This window comes from Papio anubis, chromosome 15 (genome assembly GCF_008728515.1).
Source record: "Papio anubis isolate 15944 chromosome 15, Panubis1.0, whole genome shotgun sequence".
NCBI lineage: Eukaryota > Metazoa > Chordata > Mammalia > Primates > Cercopithecidae > Papio > Papio anubis.
Window position 1 is genome coordinate 84577321 of NC_044990.1, and position 19779 is coordinate 84597099.

At 41.3% G+C, this 19779-nt stretch overlaps 1 long non-coding RNA gene across 1 annotated transcript in view; it reads right to left on the bottom strand.

The window, feature by feature from the left end:
* The window catches only part of LOC116270513, a 92672-nt gene extending 73570 nt beyond the window's left edge, over positions 1 to 19102 (bottom strand). Inside the window, exon 1 of the long non-coding RNA XR_004178561.1 lies at positions 15770 to 19102. This is a non-coding gene — a long non-coding RNA (uncharacterized LOC116270513). The remainder of the gene's footprint in view (positions 1 to 15769) is intronic.
* Between the last annotated feature and the right edge of the window lie 677 nt (positions 19103 to 19779).

A 19779-nucleotide genomic window follows, 5' to 3' on the forward strand; every position in this document is an offset into this window, starting at 1 on the left:
TTTCCTTTCCACCATGGATGACTCAGCCAGAAGGCCCTCTGCAGATGCCAACACCTCCACCTTGGACTTCCCAGGCTCCAGAACCATGAGAAATAAATTTCTGTTCATTACAAATTACCCAGTCCCAGGCATTCTGTTACAGCAGCAAGAATAAACTAAGACACTGTGAACAAAGGGAACCTGTTAATATATTTATCCAATTCAATGAAAAGAGTTTGCTGCACAGAATGACAATCTTCATCCCCTAGGAACACTTATATTAGTCACTTTTATTGAGACAACCTGGGTATGTTGCCTGAATGCATGAGGCCCCTTCAGCCTTCTGGTGGCAAATATAGTGCTTCAAACCTGTATGCCACATAACAGAAGAAGTGAAACACTTGCCTGTGGGTGTGGGCACAGGCACCCCTAACAGAGACCACCTTTCTAGTTTATTTGGAAAATAAATGTGTTTTGTTTACTTTCCCTTTATTTCTTTGTTTTTCATCAGTTGTGAGTCAGTCCAATGAGATGCTCCTTGGTCTGGCTCCCCTGCAAAACTGCTGGCCACGCCTTCCTTCTTTCCACAAAACTAACACAAGGCTCTTCTGTGCACTAGAAAAGGCTTTTGTCGAAGACCTGGGATAACAGCAGGTAATTACTGCACAGGCAGGGAAAGACATATGATTGAAGGCACACTAAAAATGTATGTACCATCCCCCACCCCCGGCACTGCCTCACTGGCCAAGATCTCCTTTGCCATCCCTTGCTCTCTCACTTCCTTTCTAAGCCTGAGCTTCCTTCACAAAGTGACTGCAGCAGGCTCAAAAATTCTAGGCACTTGATTCCATGTGCATAAAAGCTCTGCATCCTTACTATTCCTACTGGGGCAATTTGTTCCTGCAAAATTTAGGGCTAATAGTTCCTCATCATAGGTTGTTGTAAGAAGTAAGTAATTTTTTTTTTTAATTTAGTGCTAACACTGAGTATTTTATAACTTTTTGAGCACAGTGTTTGCCACTCAATACCCGATAGCAATTGATACTACAATTATCTTTCTCATCCAGGAGGCTGTGATAGACATGACTGTACACAGCAACATTCACTTTTTCTGAATGTTATACGCCCACAGGCCTGTGTTTCACTCCTTCTTTTATGTGGGATGCAGGCTTGAGCCACTGTATTTGCTATCAGAAGGCTGAAGGGGCCTCATGTCTTCAGGCAGTATACCCAGGTTGTATCAATAAAAGTAACTGACATAAGTGTTCCCAGGGGATGAAGATTGTCACTCTGTCCAGCAAAATCTTTTCATTGAGTTGGATAAATATATTAACAGGTTCCCTTTGTTCACAGTGTCTTAGTTTATTTTTGCTGCTGTAACAGTCACATATGATCTCACTTTTCTGTGCTTTGCTGTTAGGCAGGGCCACGAGCCTAGACCACGAGTCTGTCACATGGATGGAGACAGCAAGTGATATGCAGCACCTCCAGCCAAAGCCCAGAAGAGCCGGTGTGACTCCCTCACACTCTCTGCTCCCTGCCGTGACTTAGGGGCCTTGTGCTACCTTGGTCATGGCAGGCCCCTAAAATTGAGTCATCCTGGACTTCTGAGTCACCCTGGGGAGGACAGCTACCCTGGTGCATCTTCTAGAACTGCACCAAGTGGAGAGTGAGGGGAAAACGCACAGTATCATGTACACATCTGAGATGTTGGTGATTCTTGTTGCTGATACATGACCTAACCTAACCTGACTAGCAGGGACATCAGGGATGAGTTTTTGTGATGGACTGAATTGTGTCCCTTCTGAAATTCACACGCTGAAGCCACAATCCCCAAAGTGACTATTAAGATGTTAGGATGTTGGGCTTTTTTTTTTTTTTTTTTTTTTTGAGATGGAATTTTGTTCTTGTTGCCCAGGCTGGAGTACAGTGGCACAATCTAGGCTCACTGCAACCTCTCCTTCCTCGATTCAAGTGATTCTTCTGCCTCAGCCTCCCAAGTAACTGGGATTACAGGCACCCGCCACTATGCCCAGCTAAGTTTTTGTATTTTTAGTAGAGATGGGGTTTCACCATGTTGGCCAGGCTGGTCTCGAACTCATGACCTCAGGTGATCCACCCTCCTCAGTCTCCCAAAGTGCTGGGATTACAGCTGTGAGCCACCGCACCCAGCTGATATTGGGCTTTTAAGAAGGTAATTAAGTTAACAAGAGGCCTTTAGATTGGGGCCTAATTCAGCAGGACTGGTGTTCTTCTACAAAAAGAAAGAGGCTCCAGGGATTCCCATAGACACAGGTCCTGTGAGGACCCAGGGAGAAGGCGGCCATCTGCAAGCTGAAGAGAGAGGCCTCAGGGGAAACCAACCCTGCCAGCATCCTCATCTCAGACTTCCAGCCTCCAGAACTGTGGGAAACAAATTTCTGGTATTTAAGTCACCTAGTCTGTGGTATTTTGTTCTGGCAGCATGGGCAGACTGATACAGCTTTCCGAAGGCTGATAGTACCAGGCACCAGTCCGAGATGGACCAAAGCCCAGGAAAGAAAAATTTAGAGACCAAAAAGAGAAGCACTTTTCACATTGATAATATTGCAGGGCCGAGAGTCTGACTAACAATAAACAAGGGAGATTTTTGTAAAATGCGGGACCCCCACCTGCCCCAGTCACTGGACCACCCCACTCTACCTCTGGTCACCGCCTCTGCAGTTTGATTCAGCCTCTGACCTGACCACACTGGGTAAACCTCCCTCCAGTCAAGACTCATCCTCCCATGGGAAAGCCTGTAAAGAGAGTAGGGAAAAGCAGCTACAAACAAAGATATTTGTATTTGGAAGAAGACAAAAGAGCTATGACTAATACTTTCTAGGATGTCTTGCCTCTTTAACCCTCTCCCTGTTTATTATTTGTGCTAATCCTGTCTGCTCCCCTGCAGTTATCCCCAGCCAGGACAGACCTCTGTGTCTTGTACGAGAGACCTTGGAGCAAAGAAGGAGGGAGGGTGTCTCCTGCTCTGCTGCAGACTTGGAGAGAGAAGAATACAGAGAAGAAGGCAGTTAAGGAGTGAAGCATCATCACATCCCTGAGGCCCTGGGGAGAAACAGATGAACAGAATTGGCCTTGGAGTTTTAAGAATGAGGACAGCCAGCCTGCATTGGGTTATAGACCTGAAGTCTGACGGGAAATTACCTTGGAAGCAGAGAGTAAAAGAGGACAATCTCAGAAGTGATGATCTAAACGTTATACCTTTAGCAGATCTTGATAATAAATTGTCAGAGGGAATTTAGTATAAAGTCAGAGAAAAGCTAAAATTCTCAAGGAATTTGACATCATGTTAAAATGTACAGAGACCTGGAAAAATACTGAATTTTCTAATTAGGGTTTTCGAATAAGATAGGATTTGTGGAAAAAGAGATCTCCGAATCAGCTGAAAAATAACTGATCTATCAGGCAGGTTTGCAGCAACAAAAGGCTCCATAACACAAGATCCATCTGAAGCATACGCAATGGAGAGGTCATTCGGAAGGTGTAGGCAGGGTTTGGGGAAACATCCAGGGGTGCTCAAACACCCAGGGATTAGCAAAGTCAGGGGAAGAGGTCACCACCCTATCCCTGAAGGGACGAGGAGTGATACGGTTGGGCTCTCTGTCCCCACCCAAATCTCATCTTGTAGCTTCCATGATTCCAATGTGTTATGGGAGGGACCCGGTGGGAGATAACTGAATCACGGGGGTTGGTCTCGCCTATGCTGTTCTCGTGATAGTGAATAAGTCTCGGGAGATCTGATGGTTTTAAAAATGGGGGTCTCCCAGCACAAGTGCTCTCTCTTTGCCTGCACCCATCCGTGTGTAAGACGTGACTTGTTCGTCCTTGCCTTTCACCTTCCACCATGATTGTGAGGCCTCCCCAGCCACGTGGAGCTGTAAATCCAATAAACCTCTTCTTTTGTAAATTGTCCAGTCTTGGGTATGCCTTTATCAGCAGCATGAAAATGGACTAATACAAGGGGAGAGTGTGGTCTTAGCAGAGTTTGGCAAGAGCTGGACCAGGAAGATGGCCGGGGTTGAAGCTGGAGTGAGCAGAGCAAAAGGCACCATCCACCAGAACCCTGGAGGCAATGAGGAAGCAAATGGAGTGAGCCCCCCTCCTTCCTGCCCCTCCCATCCTCCAAAACCACCCCGTGTTCCCCAGTGGTCAAAACCGCTGGGAGCCAGAGGGCAAGAGAGCCTGGTGCTTCGGTCCACAGAGCCAGCCTCACAGAGCACAGGGCAGGGCAGGAGACCCAAAGAAGAGCAAGCACATCTCATCTTAAAACGTCAAGTGGCTTGGACTAGACAGACCCATATACCCTGACTTCACCAACAAAGAAAACGTGTCATCTCATGGTTAAGGTCCCAAGATAGGCCTGATTCCTCCAGGAGCTCAACAAAATCCACAGGAAACCATGCTCCTTCTCTCTCTCCCTGCACCTGGTGGCCTTTTCCTCAGGCCAGCTGTGCTCCCCAGGACTTCGAGGTGGCCCTGCAGGTGGGGGATCTCCGCCCAGTTCAGGGAATAACTACGGGTATACTGTCTGTAGTGAATGTGGAAACAATAATAAAACCAGCTGAAACTCTGCTTTTGGTTATCCCCATGTGTCTGCAAAGCTGAACAGTATCAGTGACAATAATACCCTCCCAGACACAAACTTCCGTTCCGTAAATTCTAAGCAATTACTTAGCAGTGTCAAGTTTTAGTAATATACATAAGCTTCAAATTAGCACATTTTATTACTTATCCTTTAATAAATAAAGTTTCAGAGAAATCCTGGTTATGCTTGGCCCCTGGTATACCTGCAATCAGTACCACATGGCAGTTTCAACAGTGACTTCCTAAAAATTTGGAATTCTTTGAGTTCACTTCAGCCACAGCTCATGTCCCCAGTTCCTGAGGGAGGAAATATTCCAGCATTTAAACAGTGGCTTTGAAATAAGCTATAAAAGCATAGCAACTGTGTAGATGACACAGTTAGAGATGCTTCAATTCTCTCAGTCTACTTGGAGATCTAGAGAAAGTTTAAAATCTATGACAGTGAAATAGTACAAACTAAACGTGTAATATTTTTCTCTGGTAAGTGCGAACTTTAGTTCATACGTGAACTATGTTACTGATATTGAATACATTCTTTAAAATAAAAACTCCATTTTTTAAATCGTTAGTTGCCTCAAAACTAAAGAACAAATCAAGAAAATATGATTGTAAGTGATTATCATTATAGCAGAAAAATATGTGTCCAGTGTACGTTTGTGGGGGCAGGGAGGGGATGTTAAAATGGCTATGCCCCTCATGCCAAATACATCTGCTGTGCAGGGCTCAGCCAGTCAGGGTGGACCCTCCACGCTCCACAAGCTGCTGTAGGGTAGGCCGTATCCTCAGGAGGTCCTTCATATCGGCAAAGTCTCTGAGAACTCCTAACCGACTTCCCTTGGGTGGGGACACGGCCAAACCATATCAACCATATCAGTGCCCTTAGGCAGGAAAGCCTTCATCCTTTGTCTCTGGTAGCAGATGTGCTTTTTTTTTTTTGAGACAAGGTCTCACTCTATTGCCCAGGTTAGAGTGCAGTGGCATGATCTCAACTTATTACAATCTCTGCCTCCCAGGCATAAGTGATTCTCCTGCCTCAGCCTCCCGAGTAGCTGGGATTACAGGAGCCCGCCACTACCATCCAGCTAAGTTTTGTATTTTTACTAGAGGGGTTTCACCATGTTGGCCAGGCTCATCTCAAACTCCTGACTTCAAATAATCCACCTGCTTCAGCCTCCTGAAGTGCTGGGATTACAGGCATGAGCCATAGCGCCCGGTGAGATGTGGTTTTTGATTCGAATACTGAATGAGGCGCATCACTACTGATTGACAGTAATGCATTCACAGGGCAACTACGACTAAGGAAATGAGTATATTTGTCTGAATCTAAAATAGAAGGAAAAAAAATTGAATTTCGGACAATTTTAGAGTTAAAGTATTTGAACTATGTGATTTTTTGAAAAATGCATAGTTTAATGTAATTTATTTCATCTTATCTAGTGTATCTCTTTATCATCAAAAAGATAGATGCTTAGGAAAACTTTGGACACATGTATCAGTTTGGAACAGACTGCATGATTAACAAGAACGTCCATAATCAGGTTCCGACATGCAGAGGTCAGTGGCTACTGGCCTTGGTTCAGCGTCTGGGCTAGTGCCTCCCTAACTCCCTAGAACTTTTCCTAATGACTGTTGCATCAGAATCACGAGACAGCTGCTCCACCTCCAGTCATCAAGTTCAAACGCCAACTAAGAAGGAAGATGAAGGATGAAGGGCTTTCTCAAGGCTGTGCCTCACTGAGGGAGACTAGAATTGCAAATATTTAGCTTTCTGCGTTCTATGGGCCTTATTTCCTAAGTTGAGAAAAACAAAAACCAACCAACAAACAAAAAAAAAAACAATAAAAAAACAAATTCACATTTCTTCCCTTCCACTCCAACTCTTTCATACCTGGATAATTGACTTAATGGGTTCACTAGCAGAAACCAGAATAATTTCGAACCATGAGCTGACTCAGTAACTTTTACATTTGGACCCCTTAGGCTTTGAGAAATGAGTAGCCAGGAGTCAGGACGGGAGTCGATCCCGTGAGTCCACAGGATGTTTCAGACATGGTCCTGTCATCCCATGGCAGAGCCTGGATTTTGGAAGCCTGGTTTGGGGTTCTGGGTTCTGGTTTCATTTTGCACTAACTGAATTCTACTCTAAGCCTCTGTTTGCTCTGCATAATTGAGGAACAACAGTCATCATTATCCTATTGGAATATTGGGAGGTTCAGATAAAATATTCCGAAATGGTTGTGAAAACCTAAAAACATTATAGCAATATGAGTTACTATCATATCCTCCATGTTAAATTAGTCCAAAAACAAGAATAAAAAATGTAGACATAGGTAGGAGTATGTGGCTAGCTCATTGCTTCTCCTAGAGGCCTGTCTCAGTCTATCCCAATTTCCTTAAAAAAAAAAAAAAAAAAAAAAAAAAAAAACCACCAGTGCACAAATCCTCCCCTTTCTCTTCGAGTGCGCCTTTCACTTCCTGGACAGGCCCTCTTCTGCTCATCTCTCTGAGTTCTCTCTCCTTCCCTGCTTTGGTCTGCCCCCAGGAAAATTTACCCTGCAGATGTAAAGCTTTGTTTTCATAAACAAAACCACTGACTCCACATGGCTAGAAACAGCCCATACTTTTGAGCACTGAGATGTGCCATCTTTCATGTCTGAACAGGTTTAGTGGCACAATCGGTATTCGGTGCATCCAGAAATACACTCGCATATAGTAAGATAACTGCATTTCCATCAGAATATCATGACTATTAGGTGAGATAAATATACTGTCAAATGTAATGACATCCTCCTCCCAGCTCTGTCATAAAGAAGTATTGAGAACACATAATTGCCCTCAAAAGATGTCTATTTTATGATAATCATTACCTAAATATTACACACCAGAGACTTGTACTATTAAAGAGGGCTGGAATTACTTATGAAATATTAGCTTTTTACTTAAGCTCTTTGGACCTAATTCATAAAAATTAATTCATGGTTTATAAGAATGTTCTCTATTCTTTAATAGAATACTCTGTAATTCATTAAATTCTTTAATCCCATCACCCTGATCACGTACATTTCAATTTTAGTCCTTCAGAAGGAAAAATAGACTAACTTTTAGTGAGGAAAAGAAACACTGGTGTCAGCACCCAGGACCCACATCTCAAAAAATCATGAAGAAATGTACAGAGTATGGAGAAAACAAAGGTGAAACAGTCAACCCAAATAATGCTGCTTCTCCAATATATTTGTGATTATTTGGGAGTAAACCTAAGCTAAGAAAATGTTAATTTTTGATTAATTTATTTGAGAATATGTGGATGCCTTCTGAGGTTGGAAGTATTATTTCTAGCTTTCCTGGTACAATCCCAGGGTTTCCTAGAATGACATCCCCATGAAGTTTTCAGTGTCTTTAAAATGCTGTCCAGAAGTAGTGTCAGCCCTTGGGGCCCACAGATTGTGGGTCTGTGTATGCCAGTAACTTTGCTCAAGAGTCTTCAGGGAAACAATATTATAAAATGTCATTTATTATTTCTCACAATCATAATGGAGTAATTGTTTGCTCAATGTATTGATTCACATCTGTGTCCACCTCTGGACTGTCGTACCCACAAGGGCAGGCAGGCTTCGTCTGTTGGGTTGACCTCTATATCCTCTAAGCTAAGCACAGTGTTTTCCACATGATGCTATTCCAGTCAATATTTTTAAACTGAAAGCCAACATATTTTACTAACTTCACAGTTGTCCAATGAGGATCATTAATATTAATTCAAGTCACAATATGTCTATTGATTTTTCTACTAAAAATAAAGGCTTTTAAAAATGAGGAAAATAATCTCTTGTACACATTCACATTAACCCTATGAGGGAGGAGGATAAATTTTATTTTCTATGTGTTATAAATAAGGTACTGAGATGCCAGGAAGTGAACATCAACAATCACACAGGAGGGTGAAAAAGTAACTTAGTATCAGCACATGTGGGTTCTCTTTTCAACTTTCACCATTTACTTTGAGCAAGTCACTTAATGCTGGTGTCTTTGTTAGAGACATTATCAAGAACAAGATGACTTCCAAGTCCCTTTCTAATTAAACTACCCTCTTCTATAGAGCACTGTCCTAAGAGATATTCAGAGAAAGAAAAAAGTCAAAGTGTGCCTGGTGTCTGCAGGACATTGCATTTGGGCCTCATGGAGTAGAATCTGATTGTAGGACTGTAAGCACATGGAGAGTTATTTTCTCACAAAACCCAAGTCCTGGGGCAGAAACTCAGCTGGCCCAATTGCTCACCCATGAGCCAGGCATTTACTGCCATGTCCTTAGACGGAGACCCTTATCTTCTTGGTTAAAAGTGGCCATTCCACTTCCAAGCTTCAGTAATAAGTTATGGGTGGAAAGGGAAACTAGAAAAGGCTCTTCCTGGTTGAGTTTTCCACCTTAGTCAATATCATAAAAGCTTTTCTGAAAACCGTACCCCAAAAACTTCCACTTGAATCTCATTGGCCTAAACTGGTTATATGGTCACCTGTGGCTAAAGGGAGTATGAATTTGTAAGTGTGTCATAGTGGACATCGTAGCCTCTTGAACAAAAGCGTGGTTTTCTACCAAAGGAAAAAGGGTAGAATAGATGTCAGCTGGGCAGCCAACAGTTTACCACAAATCGTAGAGTTATGGAGTTCTTTTAGTGAAGAATTTTTCAAGTTTACTTTGAGAGTCCATATCTATGTGCCCCAAGGATCCATACAAAAACAGTTCACAGACGGATTACTGGTAATAAGGAAATCTGGAAACAATTTAACAGGCCAGAAGTGCCCGGACAATTTTTTTTTACAAGAAAAAAACTGCAGTATACTTCATGAAAAAAAGATGCAAAATATTAGCCAATCAAATACAATAATATATAAAAAGAATATTACCACAAACAAGTGGGTTTATTGCAGGAATGCAAGTTTGGTTTAATATTTTAAAAAATCAATCCAACTGAAAAGAACCAAAAACGAAAAAGAAAGAAAATCAATCAATGTAATTTACTATATTAACCATCTAAAGAAGACAACCACATGATCACATCAGTTGATAAGGAAAAATACAGAGCTCTCCATGGAAAATACACGATTTGTGGGATGCAGAACCCAGGACCTAGAGGGCTGACTTTGTGACTTTCTGTGTTTGAGATTCTGCAGGCTTGACTGTGAGATTTGAGCATCGTCAGATTTTGATATTCATGGGGGCCCTGAAAGCAACAGCCCCAAAATACTGAGGGACAACTGTTCATGACAAAACTCCACATCCATTTACAATTTAAAAAGAAGAAAAAAAAAAAGTCTCCTAGCAGACTAGAAATAGAAAGGAATGTCTGATAAAGGACACCTACCCAAAACAAACGAACAAAAAAAACACACCAAAAAATCAAAAAGAATGAAACTTTAGCTAATATTGCACTTCATGAGGAAGACTGAATACTTCCCCCCTAAAAAGCAGCCACAAGGCAAGGATGTAGCAAGGATGTCTCTCAATGCTCTTCAGTATCACACTGAAAGTCTTACACAGCCCAAAGCGGTAAGGAAAAGAAATAAAAGGCATACAGAGTGAGAAGGATAAAGTAAAATTATACTTATTTGCAGATGATGTGATTTGAAGCTGGGAATATTTTCTCCAAAATGGACAGGTACAATATATAAAAGTATATTCTTAAGGAAAAATGGGATCTTGACTCCCCTGGAAGTCATCTTTTAGAATTTATTTTAAGTCTTTCTTATGTTATTATATGAAGGTCTGTATCTTATGTAAATGACAATATGGTATCCCAATATACATTTTTTGTACATTGTGCAATAATAGATATTTGGATTGATTCTAATTTTTGTACCATTACAAACAGTTACTGCAAGTTATATATTCTCTTTTATGCAATTGCACAAGAGTTTCTATAGAATCATCCCTAGAATTGGAATAGACAAAATAGTTCAGTTATGAACGTTTTAAGTTGTATTAGATTATTCTTCAAATTACTCTTTTAACCTCTTGTACTAATTTGCATACCTGCCAAGAGTATATGAGAGTGTCTGTTTCCCCAAACCCACAATAAAGAATGATCAAACTTATGGATTAATATTTACCTTTTCATCTAAAAAAAAGTCATTTGTATTGACTTAGATTTTGTGAGGTTTGGCATATTTATGTTGTGTATTTTTATTTCTTGTTTTCTATGCCTGCTCATATCACTTGCCCATTCTTCTGTTGGAGGTTTTATCACAGAGTTTTAAAACCTCTTTGCATATCATAAACAGTAATTGTTCCCTATCATATTTCAATGTTGGTTTCTAGTTTGCCTTTTGTATTTTGACACTGTAGTGGTTTTGTAATGGAATTTAAATTTTTGGTTGAGTCTAATCGATCGCATCTTTTATGACTTCCAATTTTGACGTCTTGTTTAAATTGTCTTTTCCTTACTCAGATACGTTTTCCAAAAACAACTGTGAACACACCTCACAGTTAATGTTAATAGTCTGCACGATCTTTGCACGAGCACACCTGGGAAACCCTCCGTTTCCCTGACATTAGTACAATTATCTCCAGGACCTGGAGGACAGAATCAGCAAACTGCGTTGGTTAGCTTAATATATTTTTTTGTTTTCAGTTTAGAGTGCTGGCTTGCATGTTATTTTTACCACAAGGGCTTTCTGCTCCTCCCAGGGAGTCTAGACTTGACCCTGGCTCAGTTGAAGACCCCCAGAGTAGATGAGAAAGTGGATATTTCCACAATTTAAGCTAACAGAACTATTAGACTCTAATATCAACAGATCAAGTAAGCAGAGGGCATTCTTATTGTACTCGTACACTATCTCACATATGATCTTTGTCTCTGCTCCACAAAGCCCATTAAATAGACTTTTTACCAGTTGGAGACCATTTCATTTCTTGGTATAGAATTCCACAGCCTCTGAAGCAGCCAAGGATAGCAAGTGCAAAAACGCAACTTCATTTATGTATGGCTATAGGTTGTGTGTCTTGTGTGTGTGTACATATGTGTGTGTGTGTATGTATGTATGGTACCTACATATGTGTGTTTGTGTATTATTGGCCCTTCTCTTATTTTCAGTGAGCTTTTAATTGTGAAAAGATCCTTGATAAGGTCTTTGTTCATCAGAGAACGGAATAATTTGGACAGGAATAATTGAATCATAGGCCACCATCAAACAAAACTTCCATTATGTACCACAGGGAAACTTTGTTTTTTATTTCTTCGTAGCAGCATAATCATAGTCCAGCTTCTCAAAAGTCAACCTGCAGCTGCTTGTACTCAGGCATAGCACTGGGAGTCTATCTCAGCCACCATGGCTTTAAAGAACCCTACAGGAAAGGAACTTAAAGTTCACGGGTCAAAGTGTCCAGATTCTAAACAAAGTTAAGGTTTTCTTTCTGCTTCAGCCTAGCAAGGGTGTATTTCCCATGAGAGGTTTGTTTTTTTAACAATGGTCTTCGTAACTGATCATCTAATAAAGAATTAGTAACATCTCCCCAGGAAGTGTTAAATTAGTGCAAATGATTGTGTCCTAAATGGGTGGACCACATAACAAACTTCTCCCCCTTCTCCCGTTCTTCAAGAAGGAACACAGTAGGATTCAGGGAAAAAATAATAATTTGTGATGAGCATTTACCACATGAAAACACTTTACAGTTGTTATTTTTAAAGTCGCAAGCTTTCAAGAGGAAAGACGTGTTTTTCTTAGGAAAGATTAACAGTAAGATGCTAGGCCTATGATGGCCAAAGAGAACATTCTCTGGGATTACATCATTGCTTCTTCATATTTAGGGATGCAAGGAACTTCCCAGAATTTATTTGGAAAAGAGTGTAAAAGCTAAGAAATTAAAGTTCTTTGAGGTATATTAGAAAATCATTTATTTAAAGGAGGGAAACCACTGTAAATGAACGATATTTTTATTTTGATCCTTAGGAAGAAAACTAGTTATCAACAACAAAGAAATGTGAATTTTTAAAAAGGCTGTATGCCTAATTAGTTTGAAACTAATTTAGTTTGTAGCTTAAAACTAAAGCTATTAGTGAATTTAATGGTGGTTCTACCCACTGACGAATGACTGGGAAAGTCAAACACATTCCATTAGCTATGACAACTCTGGGTTAGAACCTTGGGTTAACGAGAATAATTTTAGTTTATCCTTTATTTATTCAGAATCTACATAGTAATCCTGTATATATTCACATGGTTTAACATGTAATTAAAACAAGTATATATTAATCCTCTCATACTAAATGTTTTTCCATAAACAGGCAATGATAGCAGATTGAAATGTACATGAGCAAGATCTGAATATCTTTCAAAGAGTTAAGCCAATGGCAGATGACAACCTTGCAACATGGTGAGGAAAAGTCCTTTCCACTTTCTGTGACTATCGGTGCATGTCACATTAGAGATTATTTTATTTAAGAAGTTTCTTGCATGTTGCCAGGATTGTCTGAATTCTAAGGCATTTATCTCACTGAATGCTGTGACTGTCTTCGGGCAGGGCAGCAAATGGACTGGTCAGTAGGAAATAATGCAGATACAGTAAGGGTCCCTGGCTGTCTCTTCCGGTTGACATCCAAAACCAAAGTTATTTTCCTTCCAAGGCATAGGATTCTGAAGCTCAAAGGTGGGTGTGTATGACAACCATTCATCAGAGACCTCTTTTCTACTCTGTGCCAAAACGTGTAGTCTGTCATCTCCCGAGGAGTCACCTGGAGACCTAGGTTCTTCAGGCCCCTCCCAGACAGGTGAAGGTCAACAAGAAGGACAATTTCTGAAAGAGTGGGGACTGCTCCCTCACATTTTCCCCACCCTGCAGAGCCTGCCCCATAAACTCATGCACACACAGCCAGTTTTTTGGGTTTTTTTTTTTGTTTGGTTTTTTTTTTGAGACGGAGTCTCGCTCTGTCGCCCAGGCTGGAGTGCAGTGGCCGGATCTCAGCTCACTGCAAGCTCCGCCTCCCGGGTTCCCGCCATTCTCTTGCCTCAGCCTCCCGAGTAGCTGGGACTACAGGCGCCCGCCACCGCGCCCGCCTAATTTTTTTATTTTTATTTTTAGTAGAGACGGGGTTTCTCCGTGTTAGCCAGGATGGTCTCGATCTCCTGACCTCGTGATCTGCCCACCTCAGCCTCCCAAAGTGCTGGGATTACAGGCATGAGCCACCGCGCCCGGCCCACACAGCCAGTTTTTACGTGGAAAGTCAGTATTCATGATCCGGTTGCAGCAAAAACAAAAAAGATCTTTGGTATTTTCTCAAGCCACCAATTGAGAGTCAACTCAATATAGAGAAAAAGAAAAAGAAAACCTGAAAAGAGAGCATGTTGGCTCTTAGAGGAAGAATTCCGGATGACAGAAGCTCCGCTAAGAATGCGCTTTGAAGGGAAATAGCTGTGGGAAGAGTATCTCTCTAAGTCAGGCTGAAGATTTGCCAATCCTCAGGCTTACAGGAAAGGAAACTCAGCACCGCTGAGAGCTGAGGACTCAAAGCAACTTTTGTTTCTTATCCAATAACGCCCCTAATGTGGTCTTAAGGTTGTCAATTATGGCTTGTTGCAGGTACAATTTCAAAATGTTACTATTGTGCATAAATGAAATAACAGAACTGGTTAATAACAAAAGCACATGCTTTTCGGTAACTGATAAAATCATACAAAACACTTTAAAAATTGAAACATATTCCTTGCCTACTTCTACTTACAATTCCAGAAATACTCTCTTTATTAATACCAAAAGATAAGAAATCAACTTTCATCTTAATGATTTTAAGTATAATTAATGATTTTAAAGTATAATTCTTAAAGGGCCAATATCTGTGTTCAGGAAAAGATGATAATAGCCATAAATATATTTGTTATTCTTACCGTAAAAAAAATTAGTTCTGATTGTGATCACAACTATTCTAACTTGTGATTTTTAAAAGACATTTTAAAGCTATACTTCATTGTTAAACATGTCAAATTTGTATCTGTTTCATAGTATATATTAATTTAATTGATGAAAAATCTTTCACAACATTATCTCAGCTACATAAATGATAGAAAAATGGAAGCAAGCTGCCTCAAACAACATAAGTGTACTAAAAAACAGAATTTCCCACCAGATTCTCAAATATCTCCTGCCATGAAAGGACGGTTGTGTTAGTCTGAAGATTCTATGGGGCCAGGATCAATAAGCCACAAGCACTGCAGGAAGCCAGTAGATTTCCAGATCTTTCTTCTTGGTCATTCCTGACTCACCCTCCCTGGAGCTGCCCTTTTGTTTCTCACCCTCAAATCACAGCCTCTTATTATTGTCCTCTTTTTCCTTAAAAAAGTAAATCAAGATCTTATTATATACCTATGAAACCCATTTGACAAAAAACAAAAAAAACAAAAACAAAAAATGGAGAAGGTCATCTATTCTCCCACATGCCATGAAGAATCGCCATATGCATTAGAAATGGCCAGAGTCAGGGTGCGGACAGCAGGTGGACATAGATTTCCCATTCAATGGGCTTGGAAAAACCACAGGCTACTTTCCATGTAATCTGCACCAGCACCAACACTGCTAGCTTGTCGTGCGTTTTGGTGCTAGAAAATCATACAGTGGCACCCACACCTGCCAGTGAGGTATCCTTTTCTCTAGTCTGCCTATTTTTGAGGTGTTATATTTCTTGACAATACCAAATCAATAAACCTAATTTACAGCAACATACCACATTACAGCATTTTCTATCACACTGCCAAGAAGCAGCAGTCTAAAATCTTGACAATTTAAACCACATACCAACTCCTGACATTCAGATCTTTTCTAGTAAAAAATATAATACATTTTTTATGTAGAATACAACTTCTGTCTTCCCTGCTTCTGGCAATAGCAACATCACATCAAACAGTCCTTTAGATTTAAAATGCTGTAGCTCACACCTTCCTTAGGTCCTTTCTTCTTCTGTGTACCTCTTTCTTACCAGGCACCAAGTTTGATGACTTCTTCACAACATCTTCCATTCCGTTTCCAGTGGCTTTATCTTTCTCCAGTGATCAGTCATTTCAGACCCAGATTATCAATCTTTTTCTTATTTTCCTTACTACCTCTCATCTCCACCAACTCTAATTCATTCTACTTAAATAGCACCTGATTGGTCTTCAAAAAATCGTAATTTTTCATTTCACTCACCCAAAGCTTTCAAAGGTTGATTCCCACTGCTTTAAACTGGCTTTCCCATTCCTCCAGCCTCTCTAGTCCAGCTTTTCAAGAGGCTCTCTCACCTCTCTACAGGTGCAGTGAGAGACTGGACTACTCATACACCCTCAAACACGCCGCACAGAGGCCTCACACCACGCTTTCTTCATATACCGCTCTGATGGGAAGATGCTTCCCATCCCTCTGTACTTATCAAAGTCATACAAGTCCTCCCAGGCTCATCTCAAATGCAGCCTCCTCCATAAAGCTCCCACATATTCCTGCCTGCAAGGATTCCTCTCTCCTCTGAATGTCTCTGTCTACTTTCTCTCTGGATTTAATCTGTGCATTCTGATGCATCCTTTGTATATGTTTATTATCCATTCATATACATACACATACAGATACAGATGCATACGAATCTGTATAAATAGGTACACATATATTTTCTTTATGTAATTGCTATCATAATAAATATTGTTATGTGACTTGCCTCTTTCTACACTACCATATATGTTGGAGATCTGACCCTATGACACCTGGAGGATAGTGGGTGTTCATTTCTTTTCTGTACATCTCTATTTTTCAATTTTTCTTGCATTTTATATTTTAATCTATTTATTTATTTAGTTAGTTAGTTATTTTGAGATCAGGTTATGAAACTGGCTAATTTTTGTAGTTTGAGTAGAGACAAGGTTGGCAAAACTGGTCCTGAACTCCTGGGCTCAAGAGATCCATCCTCCCTCGGCCTCCCAAAGTGCTGGGACTAGAGGCATGAGCCACTGCGCCTGGCCCAAATTTTCAACAATAATCACATATATACTTTGTAATGGTGCATGCAAAAAACGTCATTCGCAGACCATAAAAACAAGCAGATAGAGAAGATGTCAACATAAGGGATCATGTTCTCAACTTTCTATCTAGTAGGGAAAAAAAGATCATTTTTAACAATTATAAAAATAGGCAACGGAGAGCACAAAGAGCTTATCCACAACAATAATCACGATTTTGTTCCAAATATACTTAAGGGCCTACTAGGCTCACAGGACTCTGATGCTTAAGTGCAAAAATGAATTAGCACCAATCCCCCCATCAGAGTGGCAGTTTATACAAGTTTGCAGTAGGGCTCTTATGCATACTGTGTTTCTTTCCTTGAAGCTCCCTTTACAAAGAAAAGACGTCTTTTCAAAGAAATTCATTTGACAGCAAGGCCAACCTATTAACCATGATGTTATAGACAAGAGTCTATTGTTATGCAACGTATTTAATTGCTTGATTTTAATATTTAAAAAATGCTATTTTAGGTGCCTTTGAACTTTCAAAGCACTTTCATAACTATTACCCCATGTTACATTCTCAATAGCCCTTGTGGTAAGTTAGGCGTCCTCCTTCCGTAGACAGGAAACAGACCCAGGTGGCCACGTGCCCTTGCCTTAACTCACCCAGCTAGCAAGGCAGCAAAGGAGAGCTCCCGGCTTCTAATTGTATGCCTTTCCCCCGAACCAAGCCAAGGAATGAAACTTATTTTTTGACAAGAAAGATTTAGTCCCGGTCCCAGAATGAATTTTAACAATAGAACTATGTTATAACTATGTTGCATGGTGAGAGCCTGGTATACAGTGAACTCTATTTTATGGCCAAGACCATGTGGCACACACCGAGCATTCCAGTCCATCTTTTCCATGACTAACCTGACCTGGGTAACTATGAACCAGGAAAGAGATTTGTTAAACACATTCCACTTGACAAGCACAAATAAATTTATTCAATTGCCTATATTCTAAAACTATCCAAGTAACAACACCATCACATAAATAAAATACATCAGGTTGGTAACAAACCTGTAAGTTCAGGCACACGTAATGTTCAAAATAAATACTGATTTTCCTATCTGATCAAATGCTGAGATTGAGTGGGGGTAGGGGACACTCACACAAAAAGGACCATCTGTTACTTATTTAAGCCATCCTTAGACAAGAATATATTACTTTTCAGAGAGAAAAATATTGTTCTTTCCAGAGGAATAGGAATGTGATATAAACAATGAGATGAGATAAAGCTGTTTATATCAAAGGGTGAATCAGATTATAACACTGAAAAATAGTACACATTTCCTGTTATTGCTGCTATAAGTAAAACAGTATTTGAAAGACAAATTACCATGTTACTATTCTTGAAAATCCCAGGCTCTCCTATAAGTAATGACATTTTGGTACACATGAGACTAACCAAGTGCAGACATATCTCTATCTACATAATTTAAGGAGGAAAAAAATCAATCTTTTCTCCTTCAAGAAAGAGAATACTTTTTTCTTTAAAACTTAAAGAACCAAGAAAAGTTTATATTTAAGACAAACAAAAACTGCAAATAGCGCAGGGCAGATATGAGTGGCAAGCATGCTCCCTGTGGGACTGAAGTGCAGGCTAGTTCTAGAGACAATGTTCTGGGTCATAAATAGCAGACAGGAAACAGACGGTCCCCAGACTTGAAGTGCTTGCAGCAGCTCACAAGCCCCGAGGGACCTCTGCAACCACAGCTTCAGTGACATGGAGGGCAAGGAGGAGTCACAGCCTCACCTGTGCCAGGTGGCAAAGCAACTTTCTAGTGTGAATCTCTCACACACACACACACACACACACACACACACAGCTGGCCTTCCTCACCCGTCCTGCCACCAGTTCTCGCATGTGGACCTGTGTACCCATGGAAGCCATCCTGGCTCCCAGCGTGAACAGACACCAGGCACTATCTCAGCAAGGGTCAGGAGCAGGTCCCTGCTCACCTGACCTCACCTCTTAGTAACTCTCATTTTCCAAATGACAGAGGCAATGGCAGCTACAAGCCTGGGGCATCTGCTCTTCTCTAAATCCAGCAAGAAGCTGATCAAAGTCCCCTCCTCACCTGCTGCTTACCAGGATAACATGTGTGTCCCCACACTCAGAATGACAAGCAAGCAGCCAAAACCACCTTGAATGAAGCCAAACACAGAGCCTACCCACTAACCACTGTCCCCATGTGCCCTAGGCAGAGGGGCTTCCCAGGACAGAGGGACTTCCACGCCAAACACAGGAAAGTCCCAGGCAAACCAGGGCTGTTAGTCACCCTTTGAATGTGTTCTCTGGGCCTCATTTCCTTATGTCTGCTCACCTGTAGGCCCCGCCCCAAGAGGCTGCTTTGGGAAGCCCTGGGCCGTCAGAGTCTGATGCGCTTTTCTTTGAAAGTCCTTAACCCCTGAAGAGTGGTCTGAATGGTTACAGTTGCTTTGCATACATCTTAAATAAGAAAATCCATTCATGTGGTCTAGAAAGGAAGCAATAATTCTCTTTTCTGGCTGGATTTTAGTTTCTGGGGTTTTTTTTGCTTTTTTTTTTTTTTTCCTTTGAAGACAGGGTCTCACTGTGTCGCCCAGGCTGGAGTACGGTGCTGCAATCATAGCTTACTGAGTCTTCTACCTCTCGAGTTCAAGCAATCCTTGAGCCTCAGTTGACCAAGTAGCTGGGATTACAGGCACACGTCACCACAGCAAGCTAATTTTTACGTTTTTGTAAAGACAGGGTCTCACTATGCTGCCCAGGCTGGTCTTGAACTCATGGGCTCAAGTGGTTCTGCCATGTCAGCCTCACAAGTGCTGGGATTACAGGCGTGAGGCACCATGCCTGGCCTAGGAATAGATATTCATCAGTGCTTCTCATTTGGCCACGTCTGGAGACCCTTCTGGTTACCACCGTAGGAGAAGCGGTGCTCACGACATGTCCTGGGTAGAGCCAGGGTGCCGCTGTGCCTCGCACAGTGCCTGAGGCAGCCCCCACAGCAGTGCATTATCTGGCCCAGAACGTCCATCGCGCTGAGGTTGAGAGACCCTGGTCTATGTTAACCCTGGGACAGGATCACCAACAAGTTAAGGAGGAGTCAGCTGAGAGCCTCATTCGGTGGCCAGAGGTCTCCCTAAGGGTCCCTCAGTGGACACACTTCCCCAGCACCTCTGTGTGGCAGGGCAGGCCGG